The following is a 15,910-nucleotide window of genomic DNA, read 5'->3' on the forward strand; positions in this document are numbered from 1 at the left end:
TGGGGGTTTTTTTGTTGGCTTTCACTTTATCTCCTTTTATCCTTGTTATGCTTCTTAATATACTTTCCTTTTTCCAGTCCTCCATGGTCAGGTCATGGCTTTGGGTTGCGGATATATTTCAAACTGCTGTTGACATGTCAAACAGTTACTTGTTCGCGTTCTTTCCTAAAAGTTTGTTCTTCTTCATCCTCCTTTCAATAGCAGTTGATAAACAATGAAAAGCTTCATGACCTCCACCATCTGTGTTGAACAGAGGCTGGTTACTCCATTTGGTCTTAAAGGTGTAACCCTCCACTGTGACCACTTCGACTCTGTGATGTTTCGTCTCTTCATTGACATATTTGCTGTTGTTGGGCAACACAACCAGAAGTAAAAGACTAATTTAATGGAAGGTCATGAATGCTGGCTATTCCGGTAAATCTTGGGCTGGGATGTTTGACCCACGGATCAAATTCTGAACAATGGCAGAAACAGAAATGTGTCAATAGCGAGGTGGCAGAAGCTGTTACATCTTTAAAATGTATCTGGCATGTTACTGTATTTGGTTTTCTTTTCTGTTTTTGAAGCACATGTCTGAATTAAGTTGTATCTTCCACCTTGTAGTGTGTGTGTTTTTTTTTTTTTTTTTAAACTGTGTTGTGAAATCGATGAAGGTGATTTGTCTATTTACATGTGTTTGCTGTGCAGTGAGCTTTTAGGGTCACCTCACCTCCTCAATTTAGAAGAAATGCATAACACTGAAGGCACCTGAATGCAAGAACTCCAAAGCAGAGACTTTATCTATCAAGGGAAGGAATGATGAACAGAGAGAAGAAGTAAAAAAAAAAAAAATGCAGAAATAACTGATTAATATGTTTACTACAGGAGCTGTAGTGTCGCCCAGGGGCATTTTCTAAATGCCTTTCTTATATAAAATAATAATTCTATGTTTGTTTACTATGTTTATTTGTTTGGAATAAAGACTCTTTTTTTTCTCTTTAATTAATCTTCAGCTGTTCATGCCCTCCACCTACACATACACGCCTCTCTCTCTGTAATGCATGTGTGAGGTATCCAAGTATATGTAAGCAAGCATACCCAACGCATGTTGTCTCTCTTATTCTCTTACACACACTTAGACAAATGGACCTAATGCGTGTCAGAAATCATACACAGAGCGTGGTGGTGTATTCATGTGAGATGATCCCAGGACTTCTGCTTATGTGTGCATAAGAGGATGGATGGGTTAAAGGGCATGGGCAATGTGACCAAAAAATGTCATCGTAATATGTTTTTTTAAAAAAGAATTATAAACATTGGTAATTCTCAATATGTACATTTACATCAATAATTTTCAATATTTAATTTAATACAATTAATGGGGAAGGAAATACATTTATCATGTTTATCAGAGACGTCAAAGATACACACACTGTTTTGGTGAGTACCACTGAATGAACATAAATTGTTTGAACTCTACAGTGTAGTTTTTTTATTTGAAGTTCAAGTATATTCAGTTTAGGACTGAATCATGAATAAATGAAATGTGTTTATCATGGTTTTAAACTATCATTTATTTTTTAATTGGTAACTTGATAAATTAATAAATACTCCAACATGGTAGAGCATTTACAACTCAACAATTGTTCTTTTATGTAAACACCACGCAAAAGATCAGCATGTTGGCTACACATACTGGCTATTGCACAATGGCCAGTATTTACTGTAATACTGTAATTAAGTGAAAGTATTGTTCCTGAATTGAACTACAGTGAGTTAATTCTTGAGAGGCTGTTATTTCTCTCTAACGTAGCTGGAGGTTTGGCTGCTTAGCTTACACTTGTTCTTATTTTCAAAAAGCCCTTTTTCACTTTTAATGTTATTATAGCAAAGGCCTTGACAATGAAGACTAACCTATTGGTTTGACAATTACATTGCTATCTCAGAACAAGTTGGCCTCTACAAGCTTCTACACACACACACACACACACATATATATGTTTTTCTAATTCCACATACTAACGTCATTTGGTTAATGTTTCTTAGCCTTGGAAGTAACAATCAGTCATTACTGTACTGTAGATAGTAAGTTAGCTTAGACAAACCCACTCTTACCTCAACTCTCAAACCTTTCATTCATTCATTCAAACCATTCCTTACACTTTTGCACTTTAGTTTTCAGATGGCGATGGCGCCGCGGATGGCTGCCTCGGTGTGTTGGTGCGCACTCTTTTGCCTTATTTTCTTTGTAAACTCAGTTTTCTGCCTTGGTTTCTGGAACTCTTCCACCAGAGAAGAGCTCATTGACATCAGAGAAACAACTCCAGAGGATTTTTCCCACCTTTCTCGACTCACCTGTGGAATTATTGGACATTTTGGTCAGAGGTGCACTGACCGTTGCTCTCGCAGTGAAACGCCGGAGGAGAGGAAAACGTGCCGGTGCACTTGCGCGTCTCCACCGGCGCGGACTTCACACAACGCTCCCAGGTATCTTTCTCTCCAAGGTGCGTTCACTGCCCAACAAACTGGATGAACTTCAGCTACTGGTGCAGAAGAACAGAGACTTTTTTTCATCTTCCGTTCTGTGCTTCACGGAGACGTGGCTGTGTGGATCGATTCCGGACTCTGTGCTAGAGCTGGCCGGCTTCCAGCTCTTCAGAGCGGATCGCGACACAGAGCTGTCCGGCAAAACGAAGGGTGGAGGAATCTGTTTTCATGCTAACAGTGGCTGGTGCAGAGACGTGACAGTGATCCTGCAGCACTGTTCTCCTGACCTGGAGACTTTCATCATAAACTGCAGGCCCTTCTACTCCCCCCGTGAGTTCACCTCATTCATCCTGGTCGGTGTTTACATCCCACCACGGGCCACAGCAGATACTGTGTGTGGAGCGGACCAACCTGGACTCCTTAGTTATTGTCCTTGGTGACTTTAACAAAGGTAACCTCAGCCACGAACTGCCCAAATACAGACAGTTTGTTAATTGCCCGACCAGAGAGGGGAACGCTCTGGACCACTGTTACACCACAATCAGTGGAGCTTATCACGCCGTCCCCCAGGCTGCACTGGGCCACTCTGACCATGTCATGGTCCACCTGATTCCCACATACAGGCAGAAACTAAAACTGTGTAAACCTGTTGTTTACAAGAAGAACCAAGAACCTCCAATTGCACCAATCACCAGAACAAATCCCTTGTATGTGGAAACATATTTGGCAATAAAACTGATTCTGATTCACTTTTGAAAAGGTCTCCCAAACCTTGACAGAGCTTGACAGACCTGCTGCTTAGCTACGGTTGCTATGCTAACCTATGACTTAACAATTGCAATGGAGGTATTTAGCAAATGGCCAATTGCTCAAACAAAAGTTTTAAAGACCCAACATACATTTTTTCTCTCATATTCACACAGTGACTACAGCTACACAGATTCCAGATATTTGAAATCTGATCCTGCTCTTCCATTAAATATAAATCCAAAGCTTTAGTGGGAGTTTAGGTTATGTTCTGCACGGTGGCTCTGTAAACACAATCCCACTCACACACACACACACACACACACACACACACACACACACACACACACACATCACCTCTACCTTGTGATATTGCTATGAATTTTAATGTTTGCTCTTCCTCATAGCATCTGGTAAACAACAACACTGAGAATCACTTATCTTTGCGCTGCTGCTGGCAGTATTGTTTTAACACTGGAGGTGCGCTGTAGAAATCCCCTGAGGTCCTGGAAGCCACAGCCAAACAGCCTCAATACTATTTTGGGCATCGGTGCTCAACCCCATAACAAAATACCTTCTACATATTTTCCTCCACTGTCTTCTCCCTCTTTTCCTTCTTCTCCTCCTCTCTCCTCACTATTATCATCTTCTTACTTGTCGAACTATAGAAGGTATAAATCGCCTGCTCTTCCAGCTCTTTGACTCGAGATTTCATCAATATCCGCTGCCGTTTGGGGGGGGACAGCCAGTCCCCGGGGAGCACTGTGATGTTTTCTCTTCATTTCCTTTCATCTGGCTGTGGAAGCCACCAGGTTTGTCTGTCATATAAAACTATTGCCTATGGCAGAGGTAGACAGGTAGCATCAGAAGAACAAAGAGTATTTATTTAGTTCCAGGGTTTGACATTTTTCAGTACTGCACAAAAGCAATGTCAATTAGATTAATAAAAACATCACAAAAGGAGAGATCAGATATGTGCAATATGTTGGAAGTATAAATGGATGAATCACTGTTTTCAGCATTCGGATTAAAAAGTATGATTACTTAGCCAAGGGGTCAGGGAGGGTTGTCTGGGAGGGTTGACAGTAATGGCTGCGATCTTCCAGGTACAGTGATGGCCTTTTCCTGTCAGCCTCTTTGGTAGAATTAAAGCACCTTGGTCATCTTTTTTTTTTTAATAATGAGGACTGTTTATTCATTTTTCAATAATCTTACACTATTTTATTTTCATGACAACACAATGGAGACTTAAAATATTGTATCTTTTTAAGAAATCCAAACACACGCTTCATGTTCTTTTGTTAGATTTCAAACAGGGTGATGACCCCCCCCCCAAAAGAAAAGAAAAAATGATGTAATATAAATGTGACAGGTAAGTGACAGAAATGCTGCGTTTTGTGGAAGTTTAGCCCAAAGCAAAGGTATGAAAATCACTAACCTGACACATGTTCAAAACTTTTCTGTATTTCTATATAATAGTAGTGCAGTCAGTCCTTTAATATTACTCATTCTGAAAATGTGAAAAAGTTTGTAGAAAACTGGAGCTGGGGTGAATGTTATTAGAGTTGTGTAAAAATGCATAATGAAACACTCTTCTGTTTTTCTGCAAATTTTTAAATTTTACATTTGAACATTTTCCCATTTGGTGTCTAAGCATAGGGTTCAATTTCTTCAGTTGTAGTTGCAAAAAAAAAAAAAAAAAAAACAATCTACACTCCCTACGCTGGACTGGTGGAGTGCTGCAGTGATGGTTGTCCTTCAGGAAGTTTCTCCCATCTCTACAAAGGATCTCTGGAGCTCAGCCAGAGTGACTTATTGGGTTCTTGGTCACCTCTCTTACCAGGATCCTTCACCCAGGCGGCCAGCTGGTTGTTCCACACTTTTAAGAATTATGTAGCCCACTGTGCTCTTGTGAGCCTTCATTGCAGCAGAAATTATTTTGTAGCCTTCTCCAGATCTGTGCCTCGACACAATCCTGTCTCTGAGCTCTGCAGGCAGCTCCCTCCAACTCATGGCTTGGTTTTTTGCTCTGAGCTGCATTGTCAGCTGTGAGACCGTATATTGTGTGTATTGTGTGCCTTTCCAATCATGTCCAATCAGCTGAATTCACCACAGGTGGACTCCAATCAAGGTGTACAAACATTTCAAAGATGATGAAGAGAAACAGGAAGCACCTGAGCTAAATTTCAAGTGTCACCGCAAAGTGTCCGAAAATGTATGTCATTTTAGTTTTTCCTTTTTAACAAATTTGCAAAAATGTCTAAAATTCTGTTTTTACTTTGTCATTACGGGGTATTGAGTGTAGATTGATTGTTTGAATATGAATCCACTGCATCCTCTACAGCAATTATTTCTCCCATGGGTGGAGGTTGAGGTAACAAGGCTGCCAGTATATAAGTAGTGGTTGTGCAAGTATAATCCTATTTTTAACCAAGACAGTTTTTTCGTGGCAGTCACATTTGAAACTGAAATTGGATGGATGGAACCAAATTACATGTTATTGAATAAGTGACTTATGTTCCATCAAAAGCAGTAATTGTACTAATTTGTCACAAAAGCAGAAAAACACTTATATAGTAATGGATCTTATAATTTATTTGTTTTATTCTGCCTTTGGTATCATTATCTGACGCCAAAGACACCTGTCAAACAGTCTATTGTAGAACTTATAGCAATTTCATAGTTAAACTGTATATGTAAACTACATGTAATAAACTCCATGTTTGCTAAAAGGACCTGTGTGGAGGTGGAGGTGGCAGTGGAGATGTGCAGTGCCAGCGGGTTTGAGTGTTTTCATCCAGGTAATAATTAACATGGCATGAGGTGGTCAGCTCACAGCGTGCTCTGTTCAAGTAAGTGCTGAGTTAATGGACATTGGCAGAAGGAAAACATTATTTATTTCACAGCTGGCTTTCATTCTGTTTCCATCTTTGGCACATTAGGTGTGGGTTAATTTTGGACAACTGCTTTCCTATTCATGTGTTCTGTCAGCAGTGTCGCAGTCTGAGGACATTGTGCTGCTGTTATTATGCAAATTGCTACATTGTTCCCACTGGTCATATAAACATACCTGAATGGTCAGTTACATGGTCCTTTAGAGACATTAGGCTTGTAGAGTAGAGCATGCACAGGAAACCACACCTGTGGTGCATGTAACCAAAATGTTAAAGATTAGCTATACATAATCAGGGGTTACATTCAAAACACAGTGTGTGTAACATTTGGATGCTTTCATGTCCTCACAAATTGTGTTTCTGTGCATGTATGCAGAAAAACGCATCCTCTGCATCTTGTTCAATAGCTCAGTGCACAACACATTTGCAATATATTCTGTGAAGTTAGCAGGAATCTGTATTAGCCCGACCTTTAAAAAAACCCAGCTGATATACTGGCCAGTTACACATTATCAAAGAGGAGATCAAAATGTTGTGTATGTTATGTGTATATGTAAAAACATTAAATCGCAAATGCATTTATATTGAACAATTCCAGCGTCGTGCAAGTTCAGACTGTACAAGAGCTCAAAGTTCAGTTCAAATAGATTGCAATGTACTAATTGATGTTAATTACTTATGGGTTTATCATTATTATTGCTAGCTGCAACAAAACTGCTACAACAAACAGTAAGATAGCTAGTAATAGCAACAGTAAGATATCTGTTGCTATTTAGCTTACTGTTTGTTGCAGCAGTATATTAGCTGGAACTTTTGACAGTAAAAAATTGCAAGAACATTGATGTTAAACTTGTGCCGTGGTCCAAGGTACTGTTCATAACTTTATTTGTATTTGCCACAAATTACATAACTTACTGATTTTTGTCTCAGCTCATGTCATGTGTAACAGTGTAACCAAACTACTGTTTTACAGAGAAATATTATATCAGCGAACATTTTGAATGGCCACACTCAGACAACTTAGAGTCATGATATCTTATTCCTACAAACACGTAATAAAACACAAAAACCAACACATTCTGACCAGTTACCATGGCTTTTATAACAGCAACATGACCAGCTGATCCAGGATCCAAGTCTCATGTTCTTTCAGCTCTACATTATAACACTGGTCAGACGTTTGATGTAATGTAGGTGCAAGCTGATCACAAGCAGCAGATGTCCATCTACACAACACAACATGTTAGAAATACTCACATCTTGTTTGGCTTGTTGCAGAGGCAAGCTACAGTTAGACCACTGCCACAGACCAGCTCTGCCGAAGCTGCGTGGGAATTAAGTGTCTTGCTCAGGTACATTTTATGGTAGGTAATGATGGAGGGGTACTTGCTAGGTAATCACTTCCAAGAGGAGATTTATCCTTCCAGTCCAGGGCTGAAATGACTACCCTCTAGTCACATGACCACTGGATGGTTACAGATTATGTTAGCGCTCACAGCTGTGAATTCTGTTATAGACATGGCCCCAAAATTAAGTCAGATATCTGGAAAATTCTTCGTGATAATACGATTTGAACTTACCCCCCCTCCCATAAGTCAAAACAATGATAAATGTAATCCAAATGTCAAAAATCTTAACCCACCTGTGTCATTGCAGGATCGCAAAACCTGATGCAACAACACAAATCACAGATTGGATGACAGTCTAGAATTGGGAGCTGAGGCTGTACCCGGCGTGTTTTTCCCAGAATGCTCCACCTTTCATTTGTGTCTGTCAAGAGGCAGCGAAGAGTAGAGGAGAGAACACGCTGAAGGGCAGGAAGGAGACAAACAATGCTCGCTCATTATCAACAGCACTGCTGGAAATGTCATTCATTAATAGCACCCACTTTTATTGCTACCCTGTGTTTTTGATCGTTGTAAACAGGTGCTCACGCAGCATCGAAAGAGCTCCTTCAATTTAAATAAAAGCACTGTGGAAAAGATAAGGATAAGGAAAAGGATAAAGTGAAGGAAAATAATGTTAAGAGAAGAAAGGTGATGATTTCACATCTGCGTTCACCCATGTACACATGAAGGACATACTTTATTCCTTTAAATGTAGGCTGTGTGGAAGTCTCTTTCTCTGTCTCTCCACGCAGTGAAAAGAAATCCTCATCTGTCTACTTTCTCTGTCTTCGCTTTCTCTCACACACTGACACTGTACACACACACACACACACACACACTAAGCTTATAATAATAGACAGACAAGACCATAGGAATTCGTGATGGAATTTCCAACTGAAATTACATCAGCTTCTCTCTGACTGTTCCCTAACCTACTTCCTTACACACACACACACACACACACACACACACGTTTGCAGACAGTACGATTCATTTTTGAGACTCACAGTGGAAATGGTGATTAGATATCAAATAACTGGGGATAGAAGCTGCACAGATACACACAAATGCTGTATGCTTACATGTTCTCATATTCTTACTGTCAGATGCACACACACACATACACGCGCCAGATGAAAGCACATTTGCATATAAAAAGGTTAACATTAACACAGTTTAATGCTGGAAAGGTTATATGACTGAATCATTCAGATGAAGTTGTATCATGATGAAAATGATTTTTAATCTAAATAATATATAATACTGTGGCGACTGTGATCCTCTGTAATCCCCTTTGCATGCAAATTTGTTCTTGTGATGTCACATGACAGATGACCAGAGTTCTTTCCTTCGATTAAGTTGGTGTAACTATGGTATGTATGTCATGGCAGATGCATTCATTTGGTGCAAGATATTTGGTCACCTTAGAAGTACTCCGGAGGCACACTGGCTGCCTGGCTGCTACTGCCAGCTCTAGCTGTCTACATAGAGTTGTCAGGATAGTTGAATATTGGATTTCTTTTCACTTTTCATTAACTTATGATTTATGTTTGAAAATGCCTCTAAAACTCCACTGTCTCTACATGCAGCTGCTAGAATGGTTAAAAAAAAAGTATTTATTTATATTTTTTATTTATATTTTTTCATGTTTTTGACATGTTCAGATTCAGCCTAGACAAAGAGACTATAGTGGACGCTGCTGTGCCAGCAGCTGTGCTCACTACTGATGGATGATCCTCCAGAGGAACCTATCCATAGGCACCGATTTATGTTTCTGCCAGTGGATGCCCAGTTCAGCGCCTATGAACCTATCTGGGTCTTGACTGAGAAAAAGCACAAACTGGTGAATTACCTATGAAAACTAAACTGCCACACTGTGTTTAATTGACATATAAGTTAATTATTAATATGCAACACTTGTTTTAATACATCACGTTTTACTTTGCTTTACTGACCACACACACGCACACACACACACACACACACACACATATATAAACTCTTTTACATACTCCATTTCTGTATGGACCAGAAGATATCATGAGTCTGACCTGAGGGTCATGACTGTTAACAGTTTGGGTCACTTTACTCTGTATTACTCAGTGTTTTTCAAAAGCTTAAGATGCCTTTTCCCACCAATAAACATAGTTTATATTCTAAGATGAATGGAAGTGAGTGATGAATGCAAACAATACCAGAGTGCTTTCTTTGTCTCTAAAATGCCAAAGTACTTGAATCTCAGCTTCTGAGAATCTGTGAATACTCGCATATAGTGTTTGCAAGCTGATTGAAACATCCTAGCTACCTGGGAAAATGCTTGAATTAGTCAGAAACTCGCTTGCTAGGTGGCAGTTTGCCCAGTTGCTCTATGGAACTTAGCAACCGAGCTAGCTTTGTTGTTACCCTGAAAATAACTTTATTCGGGAGAAAACCTCTTTTGTGGAGCAATTTGTACAGATCAGGATTATTTAAACGAGCTTACAAGAAAATTGCAAACAACAGCAAAATGACTGGAGCACCATTGGTGTTGACAATATTGTTGCAGTGCTGCACAAGAAATGATGTTCTACTTGCGGCGTCACTTTATATCATGTCATCGTTGTTGCTGTATTGTCACACGGAAAAATTGCAGGCTAAATGACTGTAGCTTTTTGATGCATGCATCAACTAACCTCTGAGCAGAAGTTCAGACTGCTGTGGAAACACAGCTGACAATGGACTGAAAGAACCTTTTATTTCCTGGGACTAAACGTTTCTGGGACATATGCTCCATTTCTTTTGGTGGAAATGGGGCATAATTAACCATAACTATGAGCAGGCAAGCAGGAAAAGCCTTTCACATCAGCCTCCGACTTGACACAGATATTGGGAATTTTCAACGGCAACCTTATCTCCAGTCACTCAGTAAAAAGAAATACAGACACATTAACAAACTGTTGGCAAGATGTTGCACCAAATCTTAATACCCAATACTGACACATCAGTTCAGCTAATTTTCCATCAGCTACTCTGTGTCTGATTGTATCTGATTTCACTTGATAATGAACTGCTACAAATAGTTAACACAATTAAAGATGCTAATTTAAGTTTCTTATCTTGTGTGACTACAAAATGAGAACTTGGACTAATCTCTTTGAAATATATAATTTGTCAGGCTTAAATTTCTTTCCCCCAACGCATAATTTTCTTTATTGTTGTCTTGATAATTATGCAGCATTTTTGTTTTTATATCCACCTTAGTACAGTAGAGTAGGAGAAGAATCAACACCTCCAGACTCCGATCAGTCAGTAGTGACAGATGACATTTACACAGTATCTAACGCTATTTGATATTAGCCATCAAAATTGAAAACATTGCATGTGTGACTTTGTTTGTACATGGATTGGTGTTCTTTCCATGTTAAAACAACATTTCATTAAAACAGCAAACAGCAGCAGATGGCATTTCTATTACAAAGTCAGTACATGTGGTTCGTTGCTATTCAATTACTAGCAACAAGTTTTGCATCATGCATGGTCTTCCTGTCCCTCTCTTTGGCTCGATTCCATCCTCTCCCTGCTTCACTCTTGTTCCCGGTTCTCGCTTGGACTTCCCTTCACACACACACACACACACACACACACACACACAGACTTCCCAAAATATCATAACCTACACTTACCGTTTGTGGTTGTATGCCTCTGCCTCTCAGATTAATTTCAGATTACTTCCCTGTTTATCCACAGTCATATAAAATAATCACCATTTGTGTGAAATTTTGTCATAATTGCTTTAAAGTAAAGTCTTGAGTAAAGTCCCACTAACCTTGACCTTTGACCTTTGACCACCAAAATCTAATCAGTTCATCCTTGAGTACAAATGAAGGTTTGTACCAAATGTGATGGGATTCCCTTGGGGAGTTCTTGAGATATTGCGGTCGCAAGGACAAAATCACATTTTATGAGGTCACCGTGACCTTGACCTTTGACCCTTAGCCATCAAAATCGAATCAGTTTATTCTTAAGTCCAGGAGGACATTTGTGCTAAATTTGAAGAAATTCCCTCAAGGTGTTTTTGGCATACTGCGTTCACAAGGACAAACCCATGGATTGTGAGGTCACCACAACCTTGACCTTTGACCACCAAACACTAATCAGTTCATCCCCGAGCCCAAGAGCCAGCTGAAAACAATATGCTCCTGTCGCCGTGGAGGCATAAAAAAGAAGTCGACTCTCTACAAGCCTCCTCCGCAGACACAGGACTGAGTCTGTGATCAGTTTTCAGGTGGTGGATCTGTGAAGACGGAAGTTCAGCTGCTCTCGTCTCTGACCTCTGTAAGACTAAAAATCCAGTGAACAGAATGAATCAAGGGCATGGCCTGATGGAATAATGGATTTAAAAGCTGAGGTTTCTATGAACTCATCACATTTTTAAAACCACATTTCACACTGAGACAGGCACTAGTTTAAAAGCTGCACAAAATGGCTGTTAATCTGGCAGATGGAGAAGAGAAGTTAGTTACAATACCTAGACATCCTGTATAGATTTACTACAGAGCATTCTGTTGAGAAAAGCATTTAGTTTATTTCTAAAGTCAAACATGGTGCGGTGGTGTGTGTGTGTGTGTGTGTCACTTACACACAAGTGCTGTTAAACACATGTGTTGTTTATATATATCAGAAAGGTAGTTCCACTGTACACTGCATGTCTTTGCTTGTCTTCCTGCCTTTTCCGTCTTCCAGGGCAACCATCACTGCAGGACTCCACCCATCAGCGCTTTACAGCAGTGCTTTGCCTCTCCCCAGTGAGGATTTGCACCTTAGGATTTCTCAGACTGAGAGAAACAAGTTTGTCTGGTCTGATGAGACCAAGATTGAACTGTTTGGGCTCTAAGCGTTATGTCTGGAGGAAACCAGACCGACACCCCGCTGTTCCGATTGTGACACAAATGGAATCAATGATGTGTCTTCATACTGAATCCCAGAGAGTGAAATATAACACTGAAAATCGTGAAAATAATAAAAGGCAACACATGTAAGCCATACTTTTCTAATTATTTACCCTGATCATTTTAATGAAGAAACAAAGGATGACTGTTTCAAACTTACACACACACACACACACACACACACACACACACACACACACATTTGATGTATACGGATACAGGACAAATTGGTCAGCTAATCAGATCCATCAATTACTTCCTGTTCCTCCACTTCAGCCCCGGCCTCCCTGGGGAGTGGATGACATGGTCTGGACTGGTGGGTTAAAATGCCACCTTCATTAAGTTGATCCACAGTCAATACCCTGGCTCCGATGAAGTCCCACAGTGGCTAATCATACAGCAGAGGTCGGTGCGGGGGAGCAGACAGAGGCAGAGATGTCACTTTATCTTGCTAAAAACACATTTGGCTGTAATAGTAATGGAAATTGATTTGAACAAAATTACTATGGTAAAGTATACATTTGCAGAGGCACAAAACTGAGAAAACTTTAGGATCAGTTTTCTCAGCACTTTGTTCCAGTAATTCTTAATCAAGCATTTTCATACCAGCCTTCACACAAGTGCTCTTCATGTGTGAAACTGGGGCCTAACTTTATCTTGAAAGAACAGTGGGGACAAAGTAATAAGACTACAAACATAACAGTTTGGATTTGAACATGGATTGTAAGGTATCTGCCTACTGTACCACTGTGATGTTTTGCCCACCCTTCTTTTAAGGGTGGGCAGAAATCTGCTCTGTGCCCCTGCAGCTCATGGGAAATATCACTGAGTGTGGTGCATATGGGGATGAATGACACGGTTGAATAATAAGAACTGGGAATAATGTACAATTCTAATTGATTTTGATGGTTAAAACATTATGTTTTTAATCTCAATGTGCTAGACAGTTGAGCAAGAATAATTAAACATCCACTTAAAAGACTGTCATTCTGCACATTTTAAAAAATATGGCTTGTCATATATTGCTATGGAGTCACGCCTGTCACTGCCAGGCAATCAGTGCTAAGTGGAGCACAGACATCCAGCCTGATATGTGAAGAAGGCTGGCTAGTTAGCATTAGCTACCAAGCCAGCAGGTAGACAAGTGTGCTTTACAATTCAGTCACTTCTCAAAGCTTCATCTTTCATTGACATTCTTTGACTGACATATCATCACCTTTTAAGTTGTTAACACTTGCACATCCTACAGTTACGGGAGTAACATTAGCACTCATTTTCAGTTGTGTTTTCCATATTCACTCACCTTTGTGTGTTTGGTGCTGAGCAGGTAGTGCATAGTGTGTTTTTAGTAGTTTTTCACTGAGACGCCATGTGAGTGTTGAGGATACACTGTACAATAAAGTGACGGCCTAGAGCTAAACATTGAGCTGAAACTATTAGAACATAAAGATCTGAAACACCAAGGGAGGTTGGAGCTGCTGGTGATAGTTCTCTGAGGGGTCATCACTCCAATGACACCTTTTACATTGTCATTTGATACATTGTTATCATAAAAATATTATTATTACTGTAATTTTTCTCTGCCGCCGAATGTGGTTTCTTAGGGGGAATGGGTGGTGGTGATTGTCACCTGACAGCAGCTTCAGTCATCGGATCATAATACGCCCTCTGAGCAGCACTACGTGTTCTGTGTCTTCAGATTGGTGGCTACACTCAGCCACTACCGGAAAGTGGCTGGCTGGTTAGTGTGCTAACTTCAGTAGAAGAAAATATGTGAAACAGGCAACAGTTAACATCAGTATTGCCTTTCACCACTGGAGACAGCTCTTGGTGAGTAGTGGAATGAATTCTGATGCTGAACTCACAACTTTTCTTCTAGACTGATAAGTAAACAGCTGTTAATGCTAATGTTGGCTATGTAGTGATAGTAAAACAGCTAAATTAACAGCTAATTTAAAATAAGCTTTTATGAAGATTATACACTCCATTTTTTTCTATTTGGACATTTTACACTTTGAGCCAAAAAATTAATTTGAATTGAATTTTGAATTAGTTTAATATATAGCATTAGCTGCATGTCTACTGGTGCGTCATGCATGAAGGTTTCAACTCACAGGATGAGCTCCAAAATCTCATCTGGACAGGGCCAGCTTGTGCTGAATATGCCAGCCATTATCACACTATTTAAAACCAGGTAGGCCCCTGCCTTTTGTGCTAATATGAACATAATAAACCCAAAATAAAGTACATCGTAATCTTTGGAGAATGATAAATACATATTATTCACAGACTGGGGAATGTAGTGGAAGGAACACCATCAGCAAACCATCCCCTGTTGACATTATCAAACCTCTCTCAAAAGAGTTTCTAGGTGTTATATGGGCCAGTATTGTGAATATGTGTACTCGCACCATTCTCAGATATTGTACCACACGTAGTGATATTGTCCTGCAGTGATATTGGCTCAGTGGCATATAACATCCAGAAACACAAGAGAGCAAGGGAGTTCACTTCCCTCTCCATATATACAATAGACGACATTTCAAACCAGTTGGAGTTACAGGAAAGTAAAAATGTTGTGTTCTTCTCTGCAACCTCCGGACAGTATAAACAGGCCTATATACTGTAGGTCTATGGAGACCTTCCATAATATTTTACAATACACTAGGTGTAGTGCACACCACTGCTTTACTTGTACATACTGATACAGCAGCTACTCCTTTCTGTCAGTTTCTCTCAAATGGCACCTTGCAGAGTTGTTTCATGGTCATCTGATGTCTTTTTAACAATCACTGTATACAGACTTGATTTTCTTTAAAAGAAACCATTGCCCTTTAAGGTTGCACTCTCTGTCTCTCTCAGTGTAATAACATTACTTGCTACCACCAGGTTGCAGATCTCTTGCTGTTGTTGAGATGTTAATACTGCTCTTTTGCCACCAGCACAAGGTACTTTCCTAGTCCTACACATTTCACAAATAAACACAAATCGATAACATCACTGTATGTGTTGCACTGTATTGTGTGTATATATATATATATATATATATATATATATATATATACACACACACACTGTATTTTTTTTTTATTCTGCTGTATTGCTGTATCATGAATAATTTCAGTAGTGACTGAGTACATACCTGTTTTCCCTGCAGGATGTTTAGATAATTGAAGACATTGTAGCAAGGTTTACATTAGCCTGCACTTGGCGACAAGCCTCTGCCATTGTAAGGCTATGTTTAATTACATCGTTCACAATCGTGGCCTGTATTTCATCTGGGACAGCTTTATGTCCTTGTAATCTTCTGTCTCTTCCTCTATTCAGCTCTCTTCCCTTTATTACTCCTCCATAGATCCTTACTCCTCCATAGAGCCTTACTCAGCTACCTTGACAAAATGTGTGAGTGGTTGATTTAAGATGCAAAGGTGGGAGTAAGTCATACATGTGCAAGTCACAAACAAGTCTCAAGTCTTAATCTTCAAGT

The 15,910-nt window shown here is 39.7% G+C and overlaps 1 long non-coding RNA gene across 1 annotated transcript; it reads left to right on the plus strand.

The window, feature by feature from the left end:
• The first annotated feature begins 4,550 nt into the window (after positions 1-4,550).
• LOC139614161 (uncharacterized) lies at positions 4,551-9,622 on the plus strand. Its single transcript, XR_011686912.1, has 4 exons — positions 4,551-5,428; positions 5,947-6,014; positions 7,386-7,471; positions 7,764-9,622. It is a non-coding gene; the product is annotated as an uncharacterized lncRNA (long non-coding RNA).
• Positions 9,623-15,910: the final 6,288 nt, after the last annotated feature.

This window comes from Trachinotus anak, unplaced genomic scaffold, assembly GCF_046630095.1.
Source record: "Trachinotus anak isolate AG129_WGS33_773 ecotype Australia unplaced genomic scaffold, CSIRO_AGI_Tana_v1 ptg000033l, whole genome shotgun sequence".
In the NCBI taxonomy this organism is placed as follows: Eukaryota; Metazoa; Chordata; class Actinopteri; order Carangiformes; family Carangidae; genus Trachinotus; species Trachinotus anak.